Raw genomic sequence first — 14,966 nt, forward strand, 5'->3', positions numbered from 1 at the left:
AAGGCACTACGATCCGATCGTGGTGGAGAGTATCTTAGTAATGAATTTGATTCACACTTGAAAGATTGTGGCATCGTGTCACAACTCACTCCGCCCGATACACCACAACTTAATGGTATTGCCGAAAGGAAAAATCGAACCCTACTAGATATGGTTCGATCCATGATGAGTCAAACCGAGTTACCCGACTCGTTTTGGGGATTTGCAATCCAAACCGCAATCAAATCATTGAACAATAGTCTGACAAAAGCAACCGAAAAGACTCCATATGAGATGTGGAAAGGAAGGGTTCCTAATATATCTTATATGAAGATTTGGGGATGTAATGCTTACGTCAAGGTAAAGACCGACAACAAGCTAGCCCCACGATCAGAAAAATGCAACTTTGTAGGTTACCCCATTACCTCCCGAGGCTATTACTTCTACAAATCTCATGAAAACAAAGTGTTTGTGTCTAGTGAAGCTGTCTTCTTAGAAAGTGAGTTTATTTCTAAGAGACAGAGTGGGAGAAATTTTGAACTTGACGAAGTTCAAGAGCCACAAACCGAAATAGAGACGCATGAAGACGTTCCTTCATCGTCTAATTCTGTTGTTATTCCTCAACCGAGGAGGTCGGGTCGAGTTTCTCGCCATCCTGATAGATATGTTGGACTTATCCAAGAGGATGGGAGTCTTGATGTGTTGCTTCTATAAAGTGACGAACCCGCCACCTACAAAGCTGCAATCTCTAGTCCCAATTCAGCTTTATGGCTTGAAGCCATGAAATCCGAAATGAGTTCTATGCAAGAAAATCAAGTTTGGAACTTGGTGGATTTGCCTGAAGGGGCAAGACCTCTTCAGTGCAAATGGGTCTTCAAAGTAAAGAATGGCATAGAAGGACATGATGATGTCTCCAAGGCTAGGCTAGTGGCAAAAGGTTTTACTCAAGTTCATGGTCTTCACTATGACGAAACCTTTGACCCCGTAGCTATGCTAAGATCAATTCGGATACTGTTAGCGATCGCCGCATTTCATGACTATGAAATATGGCAAATGGATGTCAAGGCCGCTTTTCTAAATGGGCATTTTGAAGAGGAGGTGTACATGATACAACCCGAAGGTTTTGTAGATCCTAAATATCCTAACAAAGTATGCAAGCTTAAGAGATCCATTTATGGTCTTAAGCAAGCATCAAGAAGTTGGAACCATCGATTTAATCATGTCATAAAAGAAAATGGTTTTACTCGAAGTGTTAAGGAACCATGTTTATACATGAAGTTCAGTGGGAGCAATGTTGTGTTCCTAATATTGTATGTGGATGACATACTACTTATTGAAAATGACATTCCTATGTTGTCTTCCGTCAAGGAGTGGCTATGAAATCATTAACAAATGAAGGATTTAGGAGAAGCACAACGCATATTAGGCATCCGGATCTATAGAGATAGACCCAAAAGGATATTGGCATTAAGTCAAGAATCTTATATTGACAAGATTCTTCGACGCTTCAACATGGACCAGTCTAAGAGAGGCTTAATTCCTATGGGTAGTGGGATAATTTTGAGCAAGTCTCAATTACCCTCCGAACCCGAAGATGTTGAACGCATGAAGTTGATTCCCTATGCTTCCGCTATTGGATCAATCATGTATGCCATGATATGCACTCGTCCAGATGTCTCATATGCTTTAAGCATGACAAGTAGATATCAAGAGGATCCAGGTGAGAGTCACTAGATAGCTGTTAAGAATATCCTCAAGTACTTGCGAAAGACTAAGGATTCTATCTTAGTGTTTGGAGGAGACTCCGAGCTATGTGTTAAGGGTTACACAAACTCGAGCTTTCAAACAGATAGCGATGACATGAAATCACAAGGTGGATTTGTGTACATGCTCAATGGTGGTGCCGTCAGCTCGAGAAGCTTCAAGGAAGCTGTGATTGCGGATTCTACTACGGAGGCTGAGTACGTTGCAGCATCAGAAGCTGCCAAGGAAGCTGTGTGGATTAGGCAATTCGTGGAAGGGCTAAAAGTAGTTGCTACCGCAAAAGATCGCATTACTCTCTATTGTGATAACAATGGAACAATCTTCCAAGCTAGAGAGCCAAAGTCTAGTAATAGATCTAGACATGTACTCAGAAAATTTCATGTTATTAGAAATTTTATTGAAAGAAAGGAAATTGCGATTTGTAAGGTTGGGAAGGATGATAACTTAGCTGATCCGCTCACCCAGCCTTTATCGCAGGCTAAACACGATGGACATGTTGTATCCATGGGGCTTAAACGTATGCCCAGTTTGTACTAGACTATTTGATATGAAATAAAATGTTGTTTTATTTGTTCATATAGAATAATCGCATTTGTCTTTTTAAATTTTATTTTTATTACTTTGTCATATCCAAATGGGTTGTTAAGACAATTTTGAACCCCATTAAAGTGAACTAGATTGATATAGTAATCGCCCATAGTTACTTACATGAGGTAACATATCGAAGTAACTAGAGTGTGATGCAATTGATGGCAAGTTCAAGCGCCATAGAGTCATGAGAGATGACTAGTCGATCACATAGGCAGACTGTAAGGGACACTCTGTAGGGCTTATGACCGCTTATAGAGTTCTGGAAATTTTTATATAGCCTGGTCGTGGCGAGAGGTACTATAGTATTCTTATGAGTCAATTCTTTGACAAAAGACTATTCGCCTAAGATGGCACAACTTCAAAGTAACTTTGATTTGTGTTCAATGACCTTCGTAATTTGGGTCAAATGGGCACATCTTGGGTTATAATGAGCTGTGGCTATGCGAAGGGAAAAGTGCAATAGGAATTGTCCACCCCTAGTTAGGGTTATCTTATATCTCAAGGACACTCGAGGAGTAATGAACTAAAAATGCGTGGCCACGCTCGGAAGGTATCTACGGTAGATAATTCCGGTCAGACAGTTATTCTCCAGATCGAGGAAACCACTCCTGATATGATCAAATGTAAGTACGACCTGCAAGACACCTTGCATTGAGTGGGAGATAATAATAGGACAAGAGAATTGGTGACGCACACTTGTCTCGGACAAGTGGGAGATTGTTGGAGTATGTGTCCTCGACAATAATGCGATCACATGTTTAAATCTCATGATAAGAATACATGAGGGAAAGTTATACTTTATTGTCAACTGATCCACATTAATCGGTAATGGTTGGCTGACTAGAGTTTGACATTACTGTCGTGTCACGGTGGTGATTAGTTGATCCCTTAAGGTCATACCTATAGGGTAACACTCTTAATTGATAAATTAATTAATTGTATTATGATACAAGTTAATTAATCCTTTAAATTAGATGATATTTTTATTGTTTATGAAACAATTACAATTAGAATGAATAATGTATTATAATTATAAGATGTTGTGAATTATAATTAAATGGTCCATTTTAAGTATATTAAATCATATATTGTTATTTATGTCATTGCATGTGATTTATTTTATGTAATGATTTTTAATATGTTAAAAATGCATTACATGAACATATGTCTAATAACATGTAACATATGTCACAACTACAATTGACAAAATAACAAAGTTAAAATGGAACTCCATTTTATAAATGGAGAACCGGTTCTCCATATAGTGGGAGACAATATTGCTTTATCTTAATTGTTTTAAGACAACCTAATTATGATTAGGTTTAGGCATGCAAACCTATAATTACTTGTGAAGAACAATTTGTAGGATTTAGGAGCATGCATTGGCCTTGGGTAACCCAAGGGTGCCGGCACCCTCTCTCCCCATTATACAATTTGAAAATTGTTTTCTCTTTTAGATTTATTCATTCATTCTAATTTATCCATCTCTCTAAAAACAAAACCTTTTATATTGTTTTGAGAAAAAGAATAAGAACATCATTCTAAAAATACTAATATTAAGATCTAATTACTAGTAGTAGTAATAATTTATATTAGTTAAATTTAAAGAAACATCTACTAATTTTTAGTAATAAAATTAGTAAATGTATTAAGAGGGATTACCTTGGTACAATCCTTAAGGAGTAGATCTTACAATTGGATCTAAGGTTTTTGGGGCACTCGGTTTTTCTTAAAGAAGACTAATTTGGTAGGAGACCAATTAGTATAAACCTATTCGGCCACCATTGTAAGAATGACTAATTCTTCTCTTTTATTTAATTGGTTTTGCATGCATAAGATCTTATATTAGTTTTATGACTAAACTAAATCACTTAGTTATTAGAGATGTTTAATAAGAGATTAATGAATCTTTCAAAAGGACTCACAAGATAGGGCACGTAAACGACCTCCCTAAACCAGCCAACAACAGGGGAGGTCGTAGCCAGCTGCTACTAGTCGTCGCCCGCCTCGTAGTCGGTGTCCTCCTCCTCCACAGTTGTGTCCTCCGTAGTAGTAGGGGCAGGGTAATCGTCCACAGGGTAGCGGTAGTAAGACGGATGTGGCCACCCAGCTGGTGGCAACCATCCGGCACGGGCGTAACGGTCGTAGACAGGAAAGTCAGCTAGGGCTTGGTTCAACTCCATCCTAGCTGTACGCCTGCACATGTCAAGGAGAAGGTGATCTCGCCCCCCTGATCCATGACCGGTGGGGCGGTAAAAGGAGGCGGACAAATAAAGTGGGCCGGGTAAACCGGTTGTGGTCCAGGTTGAGTCTCAGTGGTGGAGGGTGTAGTGCACAGAGATGTATGTGGGGCCCGAGAAGACTGGCCCTGCTCCCTAGTAGTGGGATCATTCCGCTGCTGCCCAGGAGCGGGAATGGAATACTCCATAAGGTAGGAGGGGATAGGTGGGGCGACGTCCTCTTCCCTCTACGCGCGGAAGAGGTACCAAAGGAGGTAAGGTGGTGCAAGGTAAAGTCACAGAAGGGTACTTAGAGATCTTCCACGTACGGTCAGATGAGAGCCATTTCACGTCAATCATGTAAGTAATGTTCATTAAGCAAAGGCTATCTAGAGTGGCTGGATCCTCATGACCTAGAGGCAGCATGCCTCGGGGGAAGTCGGGAAAAAGTTGGCGGGCTAAGTGAGTGACTAACCCGCCACAGACAACAGTAGATAAATTCTCATCCCCTATGTTCTGAAAGTGATGGGCGGTCCTAGAGGCAATGTTTAGGACGAAGGGAGAAACACTATCAATGTTCAAGTACCCACCCAAGATATTCAACTCATCTTTATTAACATTGTTAGACTCTTTTCGACCAAAGATGGTGTTACCGACCAACCGAAGCCAGAAACGAACAGGAGGGTGGTATACATACTGACCCCTCTTACGGCCCTCAAAGTTGTCCGAAATGGCCCCCCACATAAGTCGGCCCACTTTCCTAGGTGGGTTGTGCTCCCCCTCACTATATAAACCAAGATAGCCGCCAAAAGCAGCTAAGGACATAGCAAATTCCTGGTTGAAAAGACGGAAATAAATACAATTTCCAGTTGGTTCCTTGTCATAGTCTCCTGCGTAGTAACGAAAGGAGCTGAAAAACTCAATGGTTGGCACGAGATAAGTATACTCGCGCATAGTGGCCAGCCTCATCATACCCGTCCCATTTAGGAGGTCAAAGACGGGTTGATAAAAACCCAAGGTAAGCAAACTTTCCCGGTCGAGAAAACGGGTTGGGGTAATACTCGGACGAGTCAGCATAAGAAAGCGGTCTTTTTGAACCTATGTCGCGAAGTGTACCTCAGGATAGTCAGGTAGACTATCGATGGCCTCATGAATTACCAAATCATTAATTGGTAATTGTGAACCTTGACCGCTGCTGCTGCCCGTGCCGTGGCTCAAAGATTGCCCAGCTGTAGGTCTCCTCCTGCCTTCCATTATTTCTGAAATTTCAGCAAATATAGACCACGAATTAGACAGTCGAAAAACAACACAGAACTATGACAGAAAGTCACACATGTCAGGGGCCATGGCTGCACATAAAAGTGACCATTACAAATCTGTGCTGTGAATAAATGATAAACTGCACAAGAAGTCGCACGAAACAGAGAAAACCCGTCTAATATCGCGACCATATTCCGCACAGATTGCGACCTGTTTCGCATAAAAAATTACGTTCTGAAATCATTCCTAGACCCACCCTTTACCGTATTTTTTCCAAATTAAAACAATACAAAGGGTATATGAACCATATTAAGCAAGATTAGAACACGAAAATCAGAAGAAAAAAAATCCCAAATTATAAACCCTAATTTCGAAAATTAACAATGGCAAATAGGGTTATTAAGCAAGAAACACATGAATTGATCAAAAGAATCAAAAACCCCCAAATTATAGAACCCTAATTTCGAAAATTGACATTCGAAATTGAGTATAAAACAGCGAAAAACAAGGGGAAATGAAACATACATGAAAGGGGAACTTACTTGTGCGAAGAATAGACGGAAAATAGAAGGGATTAACACCAAAAACAAGTAAGAAAAATGAAGAAGAGAGGAATGAAAGTGGCGATGTTGGTGTTGTCGCTGCTATTGCTTCGGACGGCTCCTCTTTTTTTTTCTTTCCTTTTGTCTTTGTGTTTGAATGAATGAAATAATAAGTGAATAAACTTCCTCCTATTACTTAAAACACGCTGCTTTTTTTCTATTTTAGTCGATCGACTAATGGATTGGTCAATCGACTTTTTTAACTCTGGGCATTTGATTTTGGTCGATCGACTACTTTTTCAGTCGATCGACTTTTCCGCTGGTTCTGCTTCTGAACGGAATTTTTTGTGCAAAACAGGTCGCAATCTGTGCGGAATATGATCTACTTTTTCAGTCGATCGACTTTTTCTTACCTGAACAGCAACGTGTTTTTCTCCTTTTTGACCGTCCACTATAGGCAGAAGGCGCACGCGCAAACTGTAAAAGCACTTGGTGACGGAACTTGAACTAAAAAGAAATAAAGGCGCACACACACACAAAAAAGAAATTAAAGAGTTCGAAAACAAAATTACATGAATGTATACAATCCGGGTTGCCTCCCAGTCAGCGCTGGTTTTTAAGGTCCCGCTCGACCTTTGTTACCTCAGTCTTCGGGTTCAGAAATTGGGTCGAAATACAGCAATTCGACCACTCCAACAAAGTCATTGGCACCGTGATAATGCTTCACTTGGTGACCATTCACCTTAAATTTCTCTCCCGCGGAGTTCTCTAGCTCAACTGACCCGAATTCGGGAACCGATGTTACCGTATAAGGGCCACTCCACCTGGACTTCAGCTTACCAGGAAATAGACGGAGACGGGCATTGAACAATAGCACCTTCTCTCCAACTTGGAACTCGCGCGGTATGATCCTCTTATCATGCCATCTCTTAGTCTTCTCCTTATAGATGCGGGCACTGTCATAGGCATTCAGCCTAAATTCCTCCAGTTCGTCTAACTACAATAAACGTTTCTCACCACACAGTTTAGAATCAAAATTCAATTCACAAATTGCCCACCATGCCTTATGCTCTAACTCTACAGGCAAATGACAAGACTTACCATAGACTAATCGATATGGTGATGCATCAACTGGTATCTTAAAAGCAGTCTTATATGCCCATAAAGTGTCATCTAATTTCATACTCCAATCTTTTTGTGATTTAGAAACAACTTTTGCTAAAATTTCTTTTAGTTCCCGAGTAGAGACCTCTACTTGACCACTAGTTTGAGGATGATACCCCCAAACCCCTACGATGTTCAACACCATATTTAGACAGTAAAGTAGTAAGTTGTTTCTCTTTAAAATGCATACCTCCATCACTAATGATAACCCGAGGGACACCAAAACGAGGGCAAATCACCTTTTTGAAAAGTTGGATGACAGTCTTTGCATCACAATGGACCGAAGCAACGACCTCTACCCACTTAGACACGTAATCAACAGCTACTAGGATATACCTGTTACCCTTGCTAGACGGAAATGGACCTTGATAACCAATGCCCCAGACATCGAAAATCCCGACCTCTAAAATGCCAACTTGAGGCATCTCATGCCTCCTTGAAATGTTTCTCGTCCGCTGACACGCATCGCAAGCTGAAACAAAGACCTTAGCATCATAAAACATGGTTGGCCAATAAAAACCTTACTGAAGTACCTTAGCCACGGTCCTAGATGGACCGTGGTGACCACCATAGGAGAAAGAATGACATGCTTCTAGGATAGCTTTGGTCTCCCAGTGCGGTATACACCGCTTATAAAGACCATCAGCACATTCCTTGAACAGATAAGGGTCATCCCAGAAGTACTGCTTCACGTCGTGAAGGAACCGCTTCCTCTGCTGATATGACATATCATGAGGTAATAAATCACCTACAATGAAATTAGCATAATCAGCATACTAAGGAGTTTCAGTACTAGAAATAGCCAATAAAATATCATCGGGAAAAGAGTCATCAATAGGTAAAGAATCTCCTCCTTCTTGCAATGGTAGGCGTGATAGATGATCAGCTACTACATTCTCAGCGCCTTTCTTGTTTTTAATCTCCAAATCGAACTCCTGAAGAAGGAGTATCCATCGCAATATTCTTGGATTGGCCTCTTTCTTAGCAAATAGGTATCTCAGCGCTGCATGGTCAGAAAATATAGTAACTTTTGAACCCAATAGGTAAGACCTGAATTTCTCCAATGCATATACCACATCTAGCAGCTCCTTTTCTGTTGTTGCATATTTCACCTGAGCCTCATCCATAGTTCGGCTCGCATAGTAAATAGCACTTAAAGCTTTGTCTTTCCTCTAGCCTAGCACCGCACCAATGGCATAGTCACTGGCATCACACATAATCTCAAAAGGCAGCTCCCAGTCTGGAGGCTGAATGATCGGTGCTGAAATCAAGGCCTGCTTCAACCTGTTAAAAGCAGAAAGACATTCATCAGTAAAATTAAATGGAGCATCCTTAAGCAGCAATTGTGTAAGTGGTTTAGCCATTTTAGAAAAGTCCTTAATGAACCAGCGGTAAAAGCCGGCATGACCAAGGAAGCTCCTAACTCCCTTAACATTCACGGGAGGAGGTAATTGCTCAATCACTTGCACCTTCGCTTTAGCAACCTGAATACCCTTATCAGACACTAAGTGTCCAAGGACGATGCCCTCATTGACCATAAAATGGCATTTCTCCCAATTCAGCACTAAATTAACTTCAATACATCACTGCAAAACTTTCTCAAGGTTAGACAGACAATCATCAAAATCATTACCATATATGCTTAAATCGTCCATAAATACCTTCATAATAGACTCTATATACTCAGAAAATATCCCCATCATACACCTCTGAAAGTTATCTGGGGCATTACACAATCCAAATGGCATTCTACGATAAGCAAAAACACTATGTGGGCAAGTAAAAGTAGTCTTTTCCTGATCGTCATGATGGATTGGGATCTGAAAGAAACCTGAATACCCATATAAATAACAGAAAAATTTATGTGAGGCTAGTCTTTCTATCATCTTATCAATAAAAGGAAGAGGGAAGTGATCTTTCTTAGTGGCGGCATTTAATTGTCTATAGTCAATGCACATCCGCCAACCTGTTACTACTCTAGTCGGTATTAATTCATTTTTTTCATTTCTCACCACCGTAGTCCCTCCTTTCTTAGGGACTACCTGAACTGAACTTACCCAATTGGAGTTGCCAACTGTGTAAATAATACTTGCATCAAGTAGTTTCATCACCTCTGCCATAACCACATCCTGCATCTTCGGATTCAACTTTCGCTGACCCTGCTGGCAAGGTTTATGTCCTTCCTCTAGCTCAATTCTGTGCATACAAATGTCAGGACTGATGCCCTTAAGGTCATCTAAACTGTATCCTAGAGCCTTCCTGTTTTTCTTAAGAATGACCAACAATGCAGAAAGTTGGTTATCATCAAGTTTAGCATTAACAATAACAGGATATTGCTCAGAATCGTCTAAGAACACATATTTAAGATGAGAAGGAAGAGGTTTACGCTCTGGTATCTTTACCTCAGCAGCATAAGAGGTTTCCATAATGGCGTTTACCGTCTCACCTTTCTCAATAGTGAACTCCTTACCTTTTAGAGCAGCTTTTATTGTCTTGTAGTCAACCTGCTCATCTTCTGCAAAATCATCAAGAGCTATCAAAGCTTCTAACGGGTCCCCAAGAAGGGATCCCATCCAATAATCAAACATAGATTCATCTACAATGTCTACAGCATAACATGTATCCTCTATCATAGGCTTAGCCAGCGTGCTAGCCAAATTAAAAGTAACCCTATCATCTACAATGTCTAATTTTGAAAATTGACATTCGAAATTGAGTATAAAACAGCGAAAAACAAAGGGAAATGAAACATACAAGAAAGGGGAACTTACTTGTGTGAATAATAGACGGAAAATAGAAGGGATTAACACCAAAAACAAGTAAGAAAAATGAAGAAGCGAGGAATGAAAGTGACGATGTTGGTGTTGTCGCTACTATTGCTTCAGACGGCTCCTCTTTTTTTTTTCTTTCCTTTTGTCTTTGTGTTTGAATGAATGAAATAATAAGTGAATAAACTTCCTCCTATTACTTAAAACACGCTGCTTTTTTTTCAATTTTAGTCGGTCGACTAATGGATTGGTCGATCAACTTTTTTAACTCTGGGCATTTGATTTTGGTCGATCGACTACTTTTTCAGTCGATCGACTTTTCCGCTGGTTCTGCTTCTGAACGGAATTTTCTATGCAAAACAGGCCGCAATCTGTGTGGAATATGGTTGCGATATTAGACGGGTTTTCCCTGTTTCGTGCGACTTCTTGTGCAGTTTATCGTTTATTCACAGCACAGATTTGTAATGGTCACTTTACTGTGAAGCCACGGCCCCTGACATGTGTGACTTTCTGTCACAGTTCTGTGTTGTTTTTCGACTGTCTAATTCGTGGTCTATATTTGCTGAAATTTCAGAAATAATGGAAGGCAAGAGGAGACGTACAACTGGGCAATCTTCGAGCCACGACACGGGCAGCAGCAGAGGTCAAGGTTCACAATTACCAATTACTGATTTGGTAATTCATGAGGCCATCGTTAGTCTACCTGACTATCCTGAGGTACACTTCGCGACATAGGTTCAAAAAGACTGCTTTCTTATGCTGACTCGTCTGAGTATTACCCCAACCCCTTTTCTCGACCGGGAAAGTTTGCTTACCTTGGGTTTTTATCAACCCGTCTTTGACCTCCTAAATGGGACGGGTATGATGGGGATGGCCACTATGCGCGAGTATACTTATCTCGTGCCAACCATTGAGTTTTTCAGCTCCTTTCGTTACTATGCGGGAGACTATGACAAGGAACCAACTGGCCTAAACTAATGCAGTAGAGGAAGTCGGGATCGTATCCGCAGGGAGACAAATTGTTCTATTTGCAAGTCTAAATCTGTCCGGGTAATAAACTGGGGGTTGTTTTGGTTGGTTTCTAAAACTAATGCAACAAAGAGAAAACAAATAATTAAAGTAAATGATATAAAAATATATGGAGAAATAGCTAGGATAGCGGTTCACCACGATCTATGACAGTCACAGGTAAGGTCAAATAACTAGCACAAATACGGTCTGATGGGCAAAGAATAGGTCCTCTCGATCCACTATTCGCCCTAGAAGTCTAATATAGCTTTCGCTCTAATTAGATCTGTCTAATGTTCGTAGCAAGTCTCTACCTTTTCCAATCTTTCGATCTAGGTCAAGGGTCAACAATATGGTCAACTAATCACATGCATTTAATCAGTTAAACCGCAATTAAGAGCTACGATTAACAAAACAGACGGAGTAAAAGGCTAGATCAAAAACCCTAACATATTATTATCATAAAATCGTGGCTCCCCTAATCCTAGCATAAGGAAATTAGCTACGCATAATTAAACTTATGAAATTAACAATAACAATGATAAATAAATTAAACATGGTGATAAGATGAAAACAATGATAAAGCATACGATAAAAGCAAACAAAGAAAGGTAAACGAATAATGGAAATAATAATTGAAGAACGAAGGTTAATTGAATTACCGAAAATAAAGGAAGAAAGATTACAAGTTTCCAATCCGAATTTCTAAGTAAAAGCAACATATGAAGTGTTTAGCAGTATGAAAGATAACCTAAAATTGTTCTCAGCTATCCTTTATATAAAAATAGCCAAAAATTATTACTAAACAACTAATGGGCCGATTAACTTATTAACCAAATACGGCCTGGTATGTGAAATCAGTCGATCGACCAATAAATCCGTCGATCGACCAAATCCTCAAGCAAAACTAGTCGATCGACTATATAAAGCAGTCGATCGACTTTTTTTCAGTAGGCAGCAGCACTCAACCTCCTCTTCACACACTACCATGCAACCACACGCATTCCAAGACGACCGTTTCCGAGCTCTAGCTTCACTAATGTCTCAACTTCAACTCCGGGGGCAGAATTTGGCTTGATTTCACTCCTCTTGGGCCAACAACCCGCAAAATGCATAGTACGACCGAAGTAACCGAAAACAAGGGAGAATAGTAGCTTATGCTACCCAAAATAGCGTAAAAATGCGTGCAAAAGAGTCGTAAACGTATGAAAAAGGCACGTATCAACTGTAATACCCGCCCTGTTAGGGACCCGTTGACTGTCTGTTGACTAACCTTAGATACGTAATTGACCTCTTGGAACCTTTCATACAAACAGATTTGGAACTTAGTAATCTTGAGGAATGGGAATTCGATCTAGCGTAGGTCACTCGATCGAGTAGTCTTGTGACTCGATCGAGTAGAGGTCACTCGATCGAGTAGGTTCCTTACTCGATCGAGTATGACGAGTTCAGCGTTAAAATATAAATCGTAAAGTCGTAAACCAGAATCTGTTCTTCATTTCATTTCTCCCAAAACCTAATCGACGACACTTCTTATCCCTCACCATCTTTCAACCTTTTGGTATCCCTCACACTTGGAGACACCATGGGGACGGAGCTTGAGTCGGGTCACGGTCCTGTCGCCGGGATGCCAAACATATGTAAGTCATCATCATCATCCTTGCGGTTATGGTTGTTATTAATAGGGGTTTCCTACTGGTTGTGATAGGTGTTGGTGGAGGTTGCCTTGTCTTCATATGGATGTATGCGATGTTGGTTGTTGATTGCTAAAGGTAGCTTTTTCTACTCAGTACTGTTGATTGGTTGTCGTGTGTGGTGCGTGGTATTTATGATTGTGTAATAGTATTATTGTACTTGTGTGCGGGGTGCGTCTCTGGCTGAGTGAAGTCATCTTCGGGAATGGCTTCACGCCCTTGTTCCGCCCCTTGTGGTTCCCGTCACAAGGGGGATGTGCACATTAATGGTCATTGGGTTATTCGCTCTACGGTTTTGAGCGGGGCTTAGGTGGTAAGGTTGCGGTCCCCACTGGCGGTGTGGATTACTGGTTGCGACTGGTAAGCTAGCAGGACTATACCTTCGTGTTAGTCAGGTGAGTGGTGAATTATTGGAGTTGGAGGTTTGTCCTTGTGTTGTACCATGTTTTGTATATTGTTCTTCAGTTATTGACCTTGTGTGGTTTTGTGTGTGTTTCGTTCTTGTTACGTGTCTGCGGTGATCCACTATGGTGAGCAGTCAGTCTTAGAAGGTGTTGATATATGGAGCTTATCTGGGTGCGTTGGAAGGACGTGTCTTTCACCGAGTCTTGGCATGGAGTAGTCTCACCGTAGTCGTTTTGTTCATCGGTTGTATCTTTTCTTTGTTGAGTCAAATCTTGTAACTAACTTTAATAGTTCTTTTATTGACGTTGTGATATACTATTCCTCGGGCAACCGAGATGGTAATGCTCGTATCTGCTAGGGAAGTTCATGTTAAGGCTCCTTGGTAGATGGAAGTGTTACATCTTGGGCCTGCTGATGCATCCTCGTGTCTAGCCCAAGTCGAACCTTGGGCTCTGATACCACTTGTTGTGTGGAAGCGTGAATACCTCGTGTTGGGCCTCTGCTGCTCCCGTGTCCACTGTCTATAATAGTACGACAATGTCCGCTTTGGGCCAAGTCCTCACGGATTTACTCTTGGTCTCCTTCCCAAAAGCCTTGTACTATTATATTTTGTAGACGCTTATAAAGATAATCTTCAATATTTATTCTACCGATGCGGGACATGGGTTTGCATCGTAACAATAACTTTATTCATAAAATATGTTAATAGAAAATTGTATTAAAAATTAACTTAAGGAGTGGGAGGATATAGAAAATTGCTCATAAATATCCGATTTTCTATAAAATTACATGCATAATATAGTATATGATTGCAACAAGAAGGAAGAAAATTAAAGTATATTAGCACCGTAAAATTAGATAATTGAGTCGTAAGATTTTAGGATCGTATTATGGTTTTATGATAAACTTTTTCAAAATAAATTGGATTGTAAGATTATATATAAACTAAAAATCTGCCTATAGGATTGCAAATGGTTATGAAAGTTTGGATTGCAAAATTGTAAAATTGTAAGGTCGCATTGAAATTATTCTCTCACATAGACGAAAATAGAGGTGTGAATCATTGATCTGACCTAATAACACGACATGACACGAAGTTAGCGGCTCAAGGTTGAGACAATGTAACCCACATATATAAGTAATTGGCTTGACCCAACACAACACAAAATTTAATTTGGCCGAGTTATTAGGGCAGTTGAAGTTTTTCAACACGAATAACACATTTATTATACAAATGGGTCATAGTTTGGTTAGTCGGGTCGGTAATTAACCTAGCTAACCCCTATTATAAAATAAGATACATAGTTCATCATTTTGGGTTAACGGGATACAAGTTAGTTACTCTAGGTTAATTGGTTATAGATGGGTTGAAAATGACCTGCTTAAAAATTAATGGATTAAACAAGTTAAGTTAGATTATTTAAACATAAAATGGGTCGGATTAGGGGTTGCGATAATTAACATGTTTATTTAATTGGTCGGATTGGAGTTTGGAGGACAATTGTCCATAATAATAACCCTGTTAAGTTGACACATATATGAGACCGACATGACCTAATTTATTTGCGAGGT

The sequence above is a fragment of the Silene latifolia genome, chromosome 8, assembly GCF_048544455.1.
Source record: "Silene latifolia isolate original U9 population chromosome 8, ASM4854445v1, whole genome shotgun sequence".
NCBI classification, from domain to species: domain Eukaryota; kingdom Viridiplantae; phylum Streptophyta; class Magnoliopsida; order Caryophyllales; family Caryophyllaceae; genus Silene; species Silene latifolia.